The sequence below is a fragment of the Mesoplodon mirus genome (genome assembly GCF_964341445.2).
Source record: "Mesoplodon mirus genome assembly, chromosome: 4".
NCBI classification, from domain to species: domain Eukaryota; kingdom Metazoa; phylum Chordata; class Mammalia; order Artiodactyla; family Ziphiidae; genus Mesoplodon; species Mesoplodon mirus.
The window spans coordinates 177,837,622-177,849,769 of NC_138979.1; positions in this window are offsets into that span (position 1 = coordinate 177,837,622).

Consider the following 12,148-nt stretch of genomic DNA (forward strand, 5'->3'; position numbering starts at 1 on the left):
CCATAGGAATACCTGTTAAGCCTGTTTTCCTTCATTCTCCAGCTGTGCAGTGGGACAATAATAGAGCTTTGTTTAACCCTGTGTTAGTTTCCTAGGGCTGTTGTAACAAATTGCCACAAACTGGGTGGATTAAAACAAGAGAAATTTATTCTCTCACAATTCTGGAGGCTAAAAGTCCAAAATAAAGGTGTTGGCAAGGCCTTGCTTCCTCTGCAGGCCTTCCTTGCCTCTCTCTTACCTTCTGGCGGTTGCTTGGTGTTCCTCGGCTTGTGCTGTATCACTCCAATCTCTGCTTCCGTCTTCACATGGCCTGTGTCTCCTCTGTGTCTCTGTATCCAATCTCCCTCTCTTTTCTCTTATAAATACCCCAGTCATTGTATTTAGGGCCTCGCCTAATCCAGTATGACCTCATTTTAATCCGATTGCATCTACAAATGCCCTATTTCCAAATAAGGTTACATTTATGGGTATCAGGGTTTAGGACGTGAACATAACTTTTTTGGGGAACACGATTCAACCCACTACAAACTACTAATTTCATCTTTTTAGTGTCATCTCATTGTTATGCCTGATTTTATCATTCAACATAATAGACATTTCTCCATTAGTTTTGCATCAACTACCAAAATGATATGCATCCCTATATAAAATATTCAAAATAAAAATGTTGATTAGGAGAAAACAAGTAAAAAAAGAATGTAGTGTGCCATTAAATAGCTTGTTTTAAGTTGCTTTTGAGCCATTGATCAATACATTTTAGATAAGACAGTTTCACCAACTGCAAGTGCATCCTATTGTGGTACTACCCAATCCATATTTTATCAACTTGTCTGTTCTCTTATTCAACAAATATCTATTGGATGTCTGCAGTGTGTCAGGCTCTGTACCAGGCTCTAGAGGAGCTTACAGTTGAGTCTACTCTGCTGAGATGTATATACTCTAGCTTTCCTTTGTTACTCTGTCCAGATTCCCCAAAGAAATAAGAAATTGAAGTGAACTTGGCATGACTTATTCACAGGCAGCCAATACTTGCTCCTTATGACCATTATTGCACTCTCTCCTTTTTTTTTAAACTGTAAGCTAAATTTTGTTTTTTGTTTTTTGTTTTTTTTGCGGTACGCGGGCCTCTCACTGTTGTGGCTTCTCCCGTTGCGGAGCACAGGCTCCGGACGCGCAGGCTCAGCGGCCATGGCTCACGGGCCCAGCCGCTCCGCGGCATGTGGGATCTTCCCGGACTGGGGCACGAACCCGTGTCCCCTGCATCGGCAGGCGGACTCTCAACCACTGCGCCACCAGGGAAGCCCAATTTTTTTTTTCTTGGTAGAGAGTTGTATTGGAATCCCCATCTCCCCCATTCAACATTTTTCTTATTTTCCAGGTTTTTCTGGCTATTCTTTTTCATTCTTCCAAACTAATCTTACAATCAAGTTTCATAGGTCCAGAAAAAAGCCTGACGGTATTTTTTGAGTATCACATTAAATTTATAAAATAACTTAGGGAGAACTGACATCTTCAGGATGTTGAATCTCACTATCTAAGAGCATTGTATGTCTTTCCAATTAATTTCAAGTCTTTCTGTGCCTTTCCGAAAAGGTGCTTTTAGAGGGGGTGCTTTTAGAATTTCTTGTTAAGCTTATGCTTAGTGTTCTTTTTGTTTTAAATATTTTTATTATTATTTATTTTATTTATTTATTTTTGGCTGCGTTGGGTCTTTGTTGCTGTGCGCGGGCTTTCCCTAGTTGCGGTGAGCGGGGACTACTCTTCGTTGTGATGCACGGGCTTCTCATTGCGGTGGCTTCTCCTGTTGCAGAGCACGGACTCTAGGCGCCGGGCTTCAGGAGTTGTGGCTTGCGGGCTCTGGAGCACAGGCTCAGTAGTTGTGGTGCACAGGCTTAGTTGCTCCGCGGCATGTGGGATCTTCCCAGACCAGGGCTCAAACCCTTGTCCCCTGCATTGGAAGGTGGATTCTTAAATCTTAACCACTGTGCCACCAGGGAAGCCCCTGCTTAATGTTTTTTGAAATCCTTTTTTTCCTATCATAATTGAGGTTTGTCTTTTCTTCTATATTTTTATTTTTATACACGAAGGCTATTGATTTTTGTATGCCTATTTTGTAACCTTACTTTACCAAATTATTTTCTTTTTGTAATTGCTTTTCCATCTATTCTTTGGGTTTTCAACATATATAATTATACAATCTGCAAATAGAAAATAATTTTATTCTTTTCCATCCAATTCTTACATCTCTAATTACCTTCTCTTTTTAAATTGCTTTGGCAAATATTTCCAACACAATGTTAAATATAGCATAGAGCGTATTCTTGTGTGGTTTTGAATTTTAGTAGCAAAGCCTCTAGTATTTTTCTATTAAGTAAGATTTGGGGAGGGGGCTGAGGTAATATACTAAGGAAGTGTCCATCAATTCTTATTTTATTGAGTTAAAAAAAACTTGAGGGCTTCGCTTCCCTGGTGGCGCAGTGGTTGAGAGTCCGTCTGCCGATGCAGGGGACGCGGGTTCGTGCCCCAGTCCGGGAAGATCCCACATCGCGCGGAGCGGCTGGGCCCGTGAGCCAAGGCCGCTGAGCCTCCGCGTCTGGAGCCTGTGCACCGCAACGGGAGAGGCCACAACAGTGAGAGGCCCACGCACAGCAAAAAAAAAAAACAAAAAAACTTGAATGGTGTTGAATTTTGTCAAGTTTATTTTCTGTATTTATGGAGACCATATGACTTCTTCTCTTAACTTTATTAATATGCTGGATTGGATTTTATGTTTTATTTAATAATATTTGCAGTGATATTCACAAGTTAGATTGGTCCATTTTGGGGGGGGGCAGTAATTCTAGTCAGGTTCTGGGAACAATGTTATACTGACTACATAACATGAGTTTGGAAGATTTCCTTCTTTTTCTATTCTCTTGAATAATTAAAGTAACATTGAGGTTTTCTGATCTTTAAAAGTTTGTTAGGGTTCCCCTGTGAAATCATTTGGCCTGCTGCTTTTCTGTAGTGGAACTTTTTAACTTCTTCCTTTATTTCCTCTATGACCCTTGTTCTATTTAGACTTTCTGTTTCTACTGGGGTCAATTTTGGTAAGTTTTATTTCTCTAAATTTTTTTTCATTTCATCTAAGTTTTCAAATTTGTTTGCATAGAATTATGCAGAAGAGTCTTTTAGAAAATTTAAGATTTCCCCTGTTTTGATGTTTATTTTCTCCTTGTCATTTCTAATGTTATACATTTAATGTTGTGTACTTGTGTTTTCTCTCCCCATCCCTATCCCCTTTTTTCCTGATCTAGTTAGTGGTTTGTCTGTTTTATTAATTTCTTTTCTAAGGAACCAGTTTTAGATTTATTTATTCCACTGTTTTTTTGTTTGTAAATTAATTTCTATTTTTATTATTAATTCCCTTTTCCCAAGACATCTTTACTTTTCTTTTTTGGCTGCACTGCACAGCATGAAGAACTTCCCCGACCAGGGACCGAACCCATGCTCCCTGCAGTGGAAGCCTGGAGTCTTAACCACTGGACCACCAGGAAGTCCCAGACATCGTTTTTTTAAACTTTGGTGTTTTTTTTTCTAGCTTCTTGAGTCGGGTGTTTTTTTATTTTAATATTTTTGATCAGGCATTTCATGCAATATATTTTATTTGACACTTCCTTTAGCTGTAGGCTACAGATTCTGATAATGTCAGGTTTTCATTATTATTTTCACCAAGTTCTGCAATTTAATTTTGTATTTTGCCTTTGACTCAAGTGTTGTTTAAATGTGTGCTTGTAAATTTCTACGTGGAAGGGCATTTTTGTTTATTTTATCTTGTGTGTGCGTTTTTATTTCTTTTTAAGTTGAGGTATAATTAAAATATAACATTAGTTTAAGGTGTGCACATAATTCAATATTTGTGTATATTGCAAAAGATCACAAGTCTAGTTAACATCTTTTTATTTTGTTATTGATTTTGAGTTTTACTGCATTATAGTCTGAGGATGATATTTGCATTATTTCTATTCTTTGGAAATTATTGAGCTTTTCTCTGGTATAAGATTAGGTCAGTTTTTATGAATGTTCTATGTGTACTTGAAAAGTAATTGTAATCTCTATTATTGGTGTTCAAAGTTTGATATAGATCTAAAAGATCCACCTGATTTATGTTGTTTTATTCTTCTATACCCTTATTAATTTTTAGTCTGCTTAATCTTGGATTTTGAGAGGTATGTTAAATCTCCTATTGTTAGTGTGTTTTTGTCTATTTCTAGTTGCATCTCTTGTAGGTTTCAGCTTAATTAAAGTTATTGCTGTGTTATTCGGTTCATAAATATTAATAACTGTAATATCCTCATTGTGAATTGTAGCCTTAACCATTATGAATTGGCCTTTTTAATATATTGTAATGCTTTTTGGTCTTAATTCCACCTTGTCAGATATCAAGATTAAGACTCCTGTTTTCTTTTTGTGTTTGCCTGATATGTCTTTCTCCATCCTTTTATTTTTAACTCTTTTGAATCTTTTTGTTTTTGGTGTGTCTCTTGTATTCTGCATAGTGTTGGGTTTTGATTTATTAGCCAATCTGAAAATCCTTTTCTTTCAATAGGTGAGTTAAGCCCATTTACATCTATTGATATGATTAATATGTTTGGCCTCAGTTCTATCATACTTTTTTTTTTTGTCTTTTGTATCTACGTTTTTTCATTATGCAGTTGGTTTTACCTGCTTGTTCGTTCTGTTGGTTAACTTTATACTAATACCTTTATATAATACCATTAGTCCACTTTTTTTTTTTGGACTTACTGGTTCCCTACGTTGAAAAATATTGAAGTTAGCTTGTAACCTCTTCTCCCTTGCTCCTTCTATCCCAGTATCTGATCTAAAGTAATATCCTATTATTTCCAGTTAACATTTAATGAACAGTCATATCCATATGCACTCCTTATTCCCCTGACCCCAAGTTTTGATAATTATACTTGTCTGCTATATTCTCTCTTTTATGACCATGGGTTATCTTTGTCCTATAGGAATATTTATATTTAGTGCTCACCAATTATTCTTTTTTTTTTTTTTTGCGGTACACGGGCCTCTCACTGTTGTGACCTCTCCCGTTGCGGAGCACAGGCTCCAGACGTGCAGGCCCAGCAGCCATGGCTCGTGGGCCCAGCCGCTCCGTGGCACATGGGATCTTCCTGGACTGGGGCACGAACCCGTGTCCCCTGCATCGGCAGGTGGACTCTCAACCACTGGACCACCAGGGAAGCCCTCACCAATGATTCTTATATCACTGTCTCTCTCAGTCTTTTTGGTTGTCTGAGTGTTCTTTTCTGAGAGATTCTTTCGGAAGGGCTCACAGGATCAATGTACCTTGAGTTTGGCAAGTTTATAATAGTTTGTTTGCAGCTTTTTACTTGGAGGCCAGTTTGGGTACATGTAAAATCCTTGATTCATATTTCCCTTTCTTGAGTGTCTTAAATTTGTTACACCATGTTCTTTGGGTATTAGGAATTGATTGAAAAGTCAGGGGACAATCTTATTTTCTTTCCCTTATTAGTGTCTTAGCCTTTTTGCCTAGTTGCCCAAATGATGTTTTATTTTCTTTTTAAAGTAATTTTCACTGTAATATGATTCAGCGTTGGTCACGCTGAAGTGATTGTGGTGTATCCTTTCAATGTATAAATTCAAGATTTTTTTTTAATTTTAGGAAAATGTTCTGAAATTATAGAGTATAATTTAATATTTATTTTGGTCTATCGTTTGACATTCTTCTTTGAGATCCCTATCATATGTACGTTGGGTCTTTTTTGCTTATCTTCTGTATGGATCACTTTCTATTGAATGTTTTTAAAATCTCTCTCTGTATTTCTTTTGAGTTTTTTTTTAAATTAATTAATTAATTTATTTATTTATTTTTGGCTGAGTTGGGTCTTTGTTGTTGTTGTGTGCGGGCTTTCTCTAGTTGTGGTGAGCAGGGGCTACTCTTCGTTGTAGTGTGTGGGCTTCTCATTGCGGGGGCTTCTCTTGTTGCAGAGCACGGGCTCTAGGCGTGTGGGCTTTAATAGTTGTGGCTCGCGGGCTCTAGAGCACAGGCTCAGTAGTTGTGGCGCGCGGGCTTAGTTGCTCCGCGGCATGTGGGATCTTCCCAGACCAGGGCTCAAACCCATGTCCCCTGAATTGGCAGGTGGATTCTTAACCACTGCACCACCAGGGAAGCCCCCTCTTTTGAGTTTTTAAAAGAGTTACCTGTGCAGTATATCTTTATTAGTCTTTATATGAACTAACCTATTCATGGTGATTCCACATGTATATATATTTATCTAGCTCTTAACTTGAAATGTCAAATATAAATAAAATTGACACTATTCAGTTGAATATTACCTTATTTCTCATAAATCCAAACTTATTCCTTGTAAGTAAGTACAAGCATCTGACTACATCATTCTGTCTTCTAGTGTAGACATGCCCAAATACCTACATATTGGAATGCATGTTACTTTGTCCTCTTTTTGTTTATTGTGGAAATAGTTACATATAATAAAATTTACCCATTTTCAAAGCACAGTTTAATGACTTTTGCAAAGCAGATAGAATCATGAAACCACCACCTTAACCAGTATATGAAACAGTTCTCTTACCTTAAGAGGATTCCTTGTGCCCCTTTGCTCTTGATCTCCTTCCTGGACCCCCAGCCCCAGGCAGACATTGATCTGCTTTCCATCACTATAGTTTGCCTTTTCTAGAATTTTATATAAATGGAATCATTCAGTACATAGTCTTTCTAATTGACTTCTTTTGTTTAGCATAATGTTTTTGAGATTCATTCATGTTGTTGCATGTATTAATATTTTGTTTCTTTTTATTGCTCTGTAGTGTTCCATGGTTTGTATATATTATTTGGGTTGTTTCTAGTTTTTGGCCATTATGAATAATGCTGCTAAAATAACTGCATACCTGTTTTCATGGGGACATATGTTTTTATTTCTCTAGGGTGAATACCAAGGAATGGAATTGCTTGACAATATGGTATTTAGTGTTATAAAGTATTGCCATATTGTTTTTCAAAGTGGCTGTAACGTTTTGCATTTCCACCAGCAATGCAGCTGCTCCATATCTCATCCTCACCAACACTTGGTATTGACAGTCTTTTTTTTTTTTTTTTTTTTTTTTTAACAACCTCCTAACTGGTCCCAGGGCCCCAATCACACTACATCCTCCTAACGGTTCCATCTTAAGTCTCTAGCCTCATCTCTGGTCTTTCTTCCACTCACACTATATACTTCTATTGTACTGTATATTGTATAAGTGTGTGTGTGTGTATAATATGAATTTTAAAAATATTGCAAGTCCTGTCTTGCCCCTGGACCTTCAAATATGCAATCTCCTTTACCTGGAAGATTCTTCCTTCATCTGTTCTTTACTCTTCACCTGGGTACAGGAAGAGCACCTACACATAAAGACCTTAGAACAGTGCCTGGTACATAGTAAGTGCTATATACTTATTACCTTTTATCGCTATTATTATTAGTTTCAGCACTCTTTCCATGTCAGCTGTAATTCTCTTCAGAGGCTGCATGGTTTATTTCACCAGTCCTGTACTGTTCGCATTTGAGTTGTTTCTGATCTTCTGTTATTATAAATCTTTTTTTTTTTTTTGCTTTATAACATTTATTAGTTTCTGCTTTACAGCAAAGTGAATCAGCTATCTGTATACATATATTCCCCATATCCCCCCCCTCTTGAGCCTCCCTCCCACACTCCCTATCCCACCCCTCTGGGGGACATAAAGCACCGAGCTGATCTCCCTGTGCTATGCCGCAGCTTCCCACTAGCTATTTTACATTTGGTCGTGTATATATGTCAGTGCTACTCTCTCACTATGTCCCTGTCTCACCTTCCCCCCTGTGTCCTTAAGTCCGTTCTCTGCATCTGTGTCTTTATTCCTGCCCTGTCACTAGGTTCGTGAGTACCTTGACAGTCTTTTTAACCTTAGTCATCCTAGTGTGTGTGTAGCTGTATTTCATTGTGGTTTTAATTAGCATTTCTCTGAGGACTAGCAGTGTTGAACATATTTTCATGTGCTTATTGGCCATATGTATATCTTTTGGGAAATGTTTGTTCCAATGTTTTGTCCATTTTTATTAGGTTTTTTTTGGTTGTCTTCTTATAGAGTTGTAAGAGTTCTTTCTGTACTCTGAATAGAAGGCCTTTGTTCTGAAAAATTTCGCTTTTGCTCTGTGGCTTACCTTTGTGTTTTCTTTTCTTTTCTTTCTTTTTTTTTTTTGCGGTATGCGGGCCTCTCACTGTTGTGGCCTCTCCCGTTGCAGAGCACAGGCTCCGGATGCGCAGGCTCAGCGGCCATGGCTCACGGGCCTAGCCACTCCGCGGCATGTGGGATCTTCCCGGACCGGGGCACAAACCTGTGTCCCCCGCATCAGCAGGCGGACTGTCAACCACTGCACCACCAGGGAAGCCTCCTTTGTGTTTTCTTAACTATGACTTCTGAGAAGTGAAACTTTTAAACCATGAAATCCATTTTATTAATTTTTTCTTTTATCATTTGTGTTTTGGTCTCCTGTTTAAGAAATCTTTGCCTAACTCAATGACATAAAGATTTTTTCCAGTGTTTACTTCTAGAAATATAATAGTTTTATCTCTAATATTTAGGTCAATGAACATTTTTGAGCCACTTTTTATGTATGGTATGAGGTGAGGCTTGACGTTCATTATTTCCATGTATAATATCCAGTTGTGCCAAAACCATTTCTTATAAAAACTGTCTTGTCTCCACTGAATTACTTTGGTGCCTTTGTTGAAAATCGATTGACCGTGTATGTGTGGGTCTATCTCTGGACTCAATTCTGTTTATCTATCTATATGTCTATCCTTATGCCAGTGACATACTGTCTTTATTTTGTAAATTTATAGTAAGGCTTGAAATCGAGTAGTGTAAGTCCTCCAACTTTGCTCTTATTTTTCAAAATTATTTTAGTTGTTTTAGGTTCTCTGTTTTCTTATATAAAATTTGAAATCAACCTGTCATTTTTTTCAAAAGAAGCTTATTTGAATTTTGTCTATAGATCAATTTGGGGAGGATTAGTATCTTAACAACATCGAGTCTTCCAATCCTTGGAATGATATCTATGTATACTTATTTAGGTCTTGTTTAATTCCCCTTCGTAATGTCTTGTAGTTGTCACGTCATTCATTAAATTTATTCCTAAGTGTTTTTGTGAAGGTAGTTGTTTTTCAAATTTCATTTTCTAATTATTTGGTGTAGTTTAGAGAAATACAATTGATTTTTGTATGTTGATCTTCTATTCTGCACCCCTGCAATGTTCACTTATTAGTTTAGTAGCTTTTTGGGGGATTACTTAAGGTTTTCAGCACACCCCATCATCATGTCTTCTGTGAATAAAGATTGTTTTACATCTACTTTTCAAATCTTTATGCCTATTATTTCTTTTCATTATCTTATAGCACTGGTTAGGACCTCCAGGACAGTGTTAATTAAAAGTGGTATGAGTGGATATCCTGGCTTTGTTCTTGGTCTTAGGTAGAAAGCTTCGAGCCTTTCACAATATTGAACAACCTTGCATTCCTGAAATAAGCCACATTTGGTCATAATGTATATCCTTTAAAATTTTTGTTGGGTTCTATTTGCTAATTTTTTTCTTTTTGGCTGCACAGCATGGCTTGTGGGATCTCAGTTCCCTGGTCAGGGATTGAACCTGGGCCACGGCAGTGAAAACACCAAATTCTAACCACTAGACCACCAAGAAACTCCCTATTTGCTAATATTTTGTTAAGGATTTTTGTGTCTATGCTCATGAGAGATGTTGGTCTGCAGTTTTATTTCCTTGTAATATTTTTGTCTGGTTTTCAGATCAGGGTAAAATTGACCTCATGAGTTAGGAAATGTTCCTTTTTTCTACATTTTCTGAAAGAGTTTGTATAGAGCTGATATTCATTTTCCCTTAAATTTTTGATAAAATTGACCTTTGAAGCCATCAGGGCCTGAAGGTTTTTTCTTTCCTTTTAAACAAAGGTTTTAAATTTTAAATTGAATTTATCTAACTGATATAGAACTCATCAAGTCTTTGTTGTTGTTGCTTTAATTTATTCTTAGTTTTGTTATTTGTGTCTTTCAAGGAATTTGTCTATTTTGACCATTTGACAAATTTGTCCAGTTGTCAATATATTATCTTAAAGTTGTTTGTAATAATAGTTTATTCCCCTTTTTTATATCTGTAAAATCTGTTGCTATGTCTGTCTTTTACTTCTTTTTTAAAAAAATATTTATCTTATTTTATTTTTGGCTGGGTCGGGTCTTAGTTGTTGCACGCAGGATCTTTATTGCGGCCTGCGGGCTTCTCTGTAGCTGTGGTGCGCAAGCTTCTCAGAAGTTGTGGCGTGTGGGCTCCAGAGCACGTGGGCTCTGTAGTTCGTGGTACACGGGCTCTCTAGTTGAGGCCCGTGGGCTTAGTTGCCCCGCGGCATGTGGGATCTTAGTTCCCTGACCAGTGATGGAACCCGCATCCCCTGCATTGGAAAGCGGATTCTTAACCACTGGACCACCAGGGAAGTCCCCTATCTTTTATTTCTGATATTACATTTTATGTCCCTCTCTTTCTTTCTTGATCTGTGTAGTTAGAGATTTATCAGTTTTATTGATCTTCTCAATGAACCAGCATTTGATTTTGATTGTTTTCTGTTTTCTATTTTATTGATTTCTGTCACTATCTATACTATTTCCTTCCTTTGGTTTGCTTTGGGTTTAATTTGCTCTTCTTTTTCCGTCTTCTTAGAGTGAAAGTTTACTGACTTGAGACCTTTCTTATTTTTGAATATAGGCACTTAAATCCATAAATTTCCATGTAAACCTTATTTTAACTGCACTCCACACATTTTGATAGGTTCTATTTTTGTTATAGTTCAGTTCAAAATATTCTCTAATTTATCTTGTAATATTTTTCATTGACCCAAAGTTTCTTTAGAAGGGTGTTGTTTAATTTCTAAATATTTGGAATTTTGCCCGATTATCTTATTTATTGTTTTCAATTTCTAACTTAATTCCACTTTTGTCAGAGAACATATTCTATATCCTTCAATATTTTGACATTAATTGAGACTTGTTTTATGGCCCAAAATGTGGTCTACACTGACCGTAAACATTCCGTAAGCACTTGAAAAGAATGTATATTCTGCAGTTGTTTGTTGATGTGTTTGTTTGTTTGATGTGTTCAAATCATCTGTGTCCTTGCTGTTTTTTGTCTAGTTTTTCTGTCAGTTGCTGATAAAAGCACATTTCAGTTTCTAACTATGATTATGGAACTCTCTATTTTTCCCTTTAAAACTGTCATTTTTTGCTTCTTGTGTTTTGAAGCTCTGATACTGGGTTCATACTCATTTATGATTGTTATGTTTCCCTGTTGAATCAACCATTTTAACATTATGAAGTGTCTTTTTTATCCTTGTTAATATAGTTTGTTTTGGAATTTGTTTTATCTAATATTAATAATGCTACTCCAGCCTACTTTTGTTTACTGTTTGTGTGGCGTATATTTTCCATCCATTTTCTTTTAATGCTTTATAATTTCTTATTGGCTTCCTAGCAATTATAACGAACACCTTTAATTTTCACAGTTGATTTGCAGTTAATAATGTACTACTTTATTTAAAATATAGAAACCTTGCAACCTTAAAGTCTCATATCCTTTAATTTGTAGTTATATGTAATACATATACATATGTTATATACGACACAGGACAATGTTATAACTTTAAAGTTGCATAGTTAATAAGGAAATTAAGAGGAAAAAGAAAATATAGTCTTTTGTATTTACCAAGAGATTTGCCATTCCTGATGCTCTTCATTCTTTTCTGAGTATCCAAGTTTCTATCTGGTATCTTTTCTCTTCAGCTAAAAAACTGTAATTGCAACTCTGCTTATGACCAAATTTCTTAGACTTCTTTTGCCTGAAAATGTCTTCATTTTGCTTTTTTTTTTACATCAGGTTCTTATTAGTTATCTATTTTATACATATTAGTGCATATATGTCAATCCCAATCTCCCAATTCATCCCCTCCATTTTGCTTTTATTTTTGAATAATAATTGTGCTGAATATAGAGTTCTGCTTTGACAGCTTTTCTTGTCTTTTTCAGTAC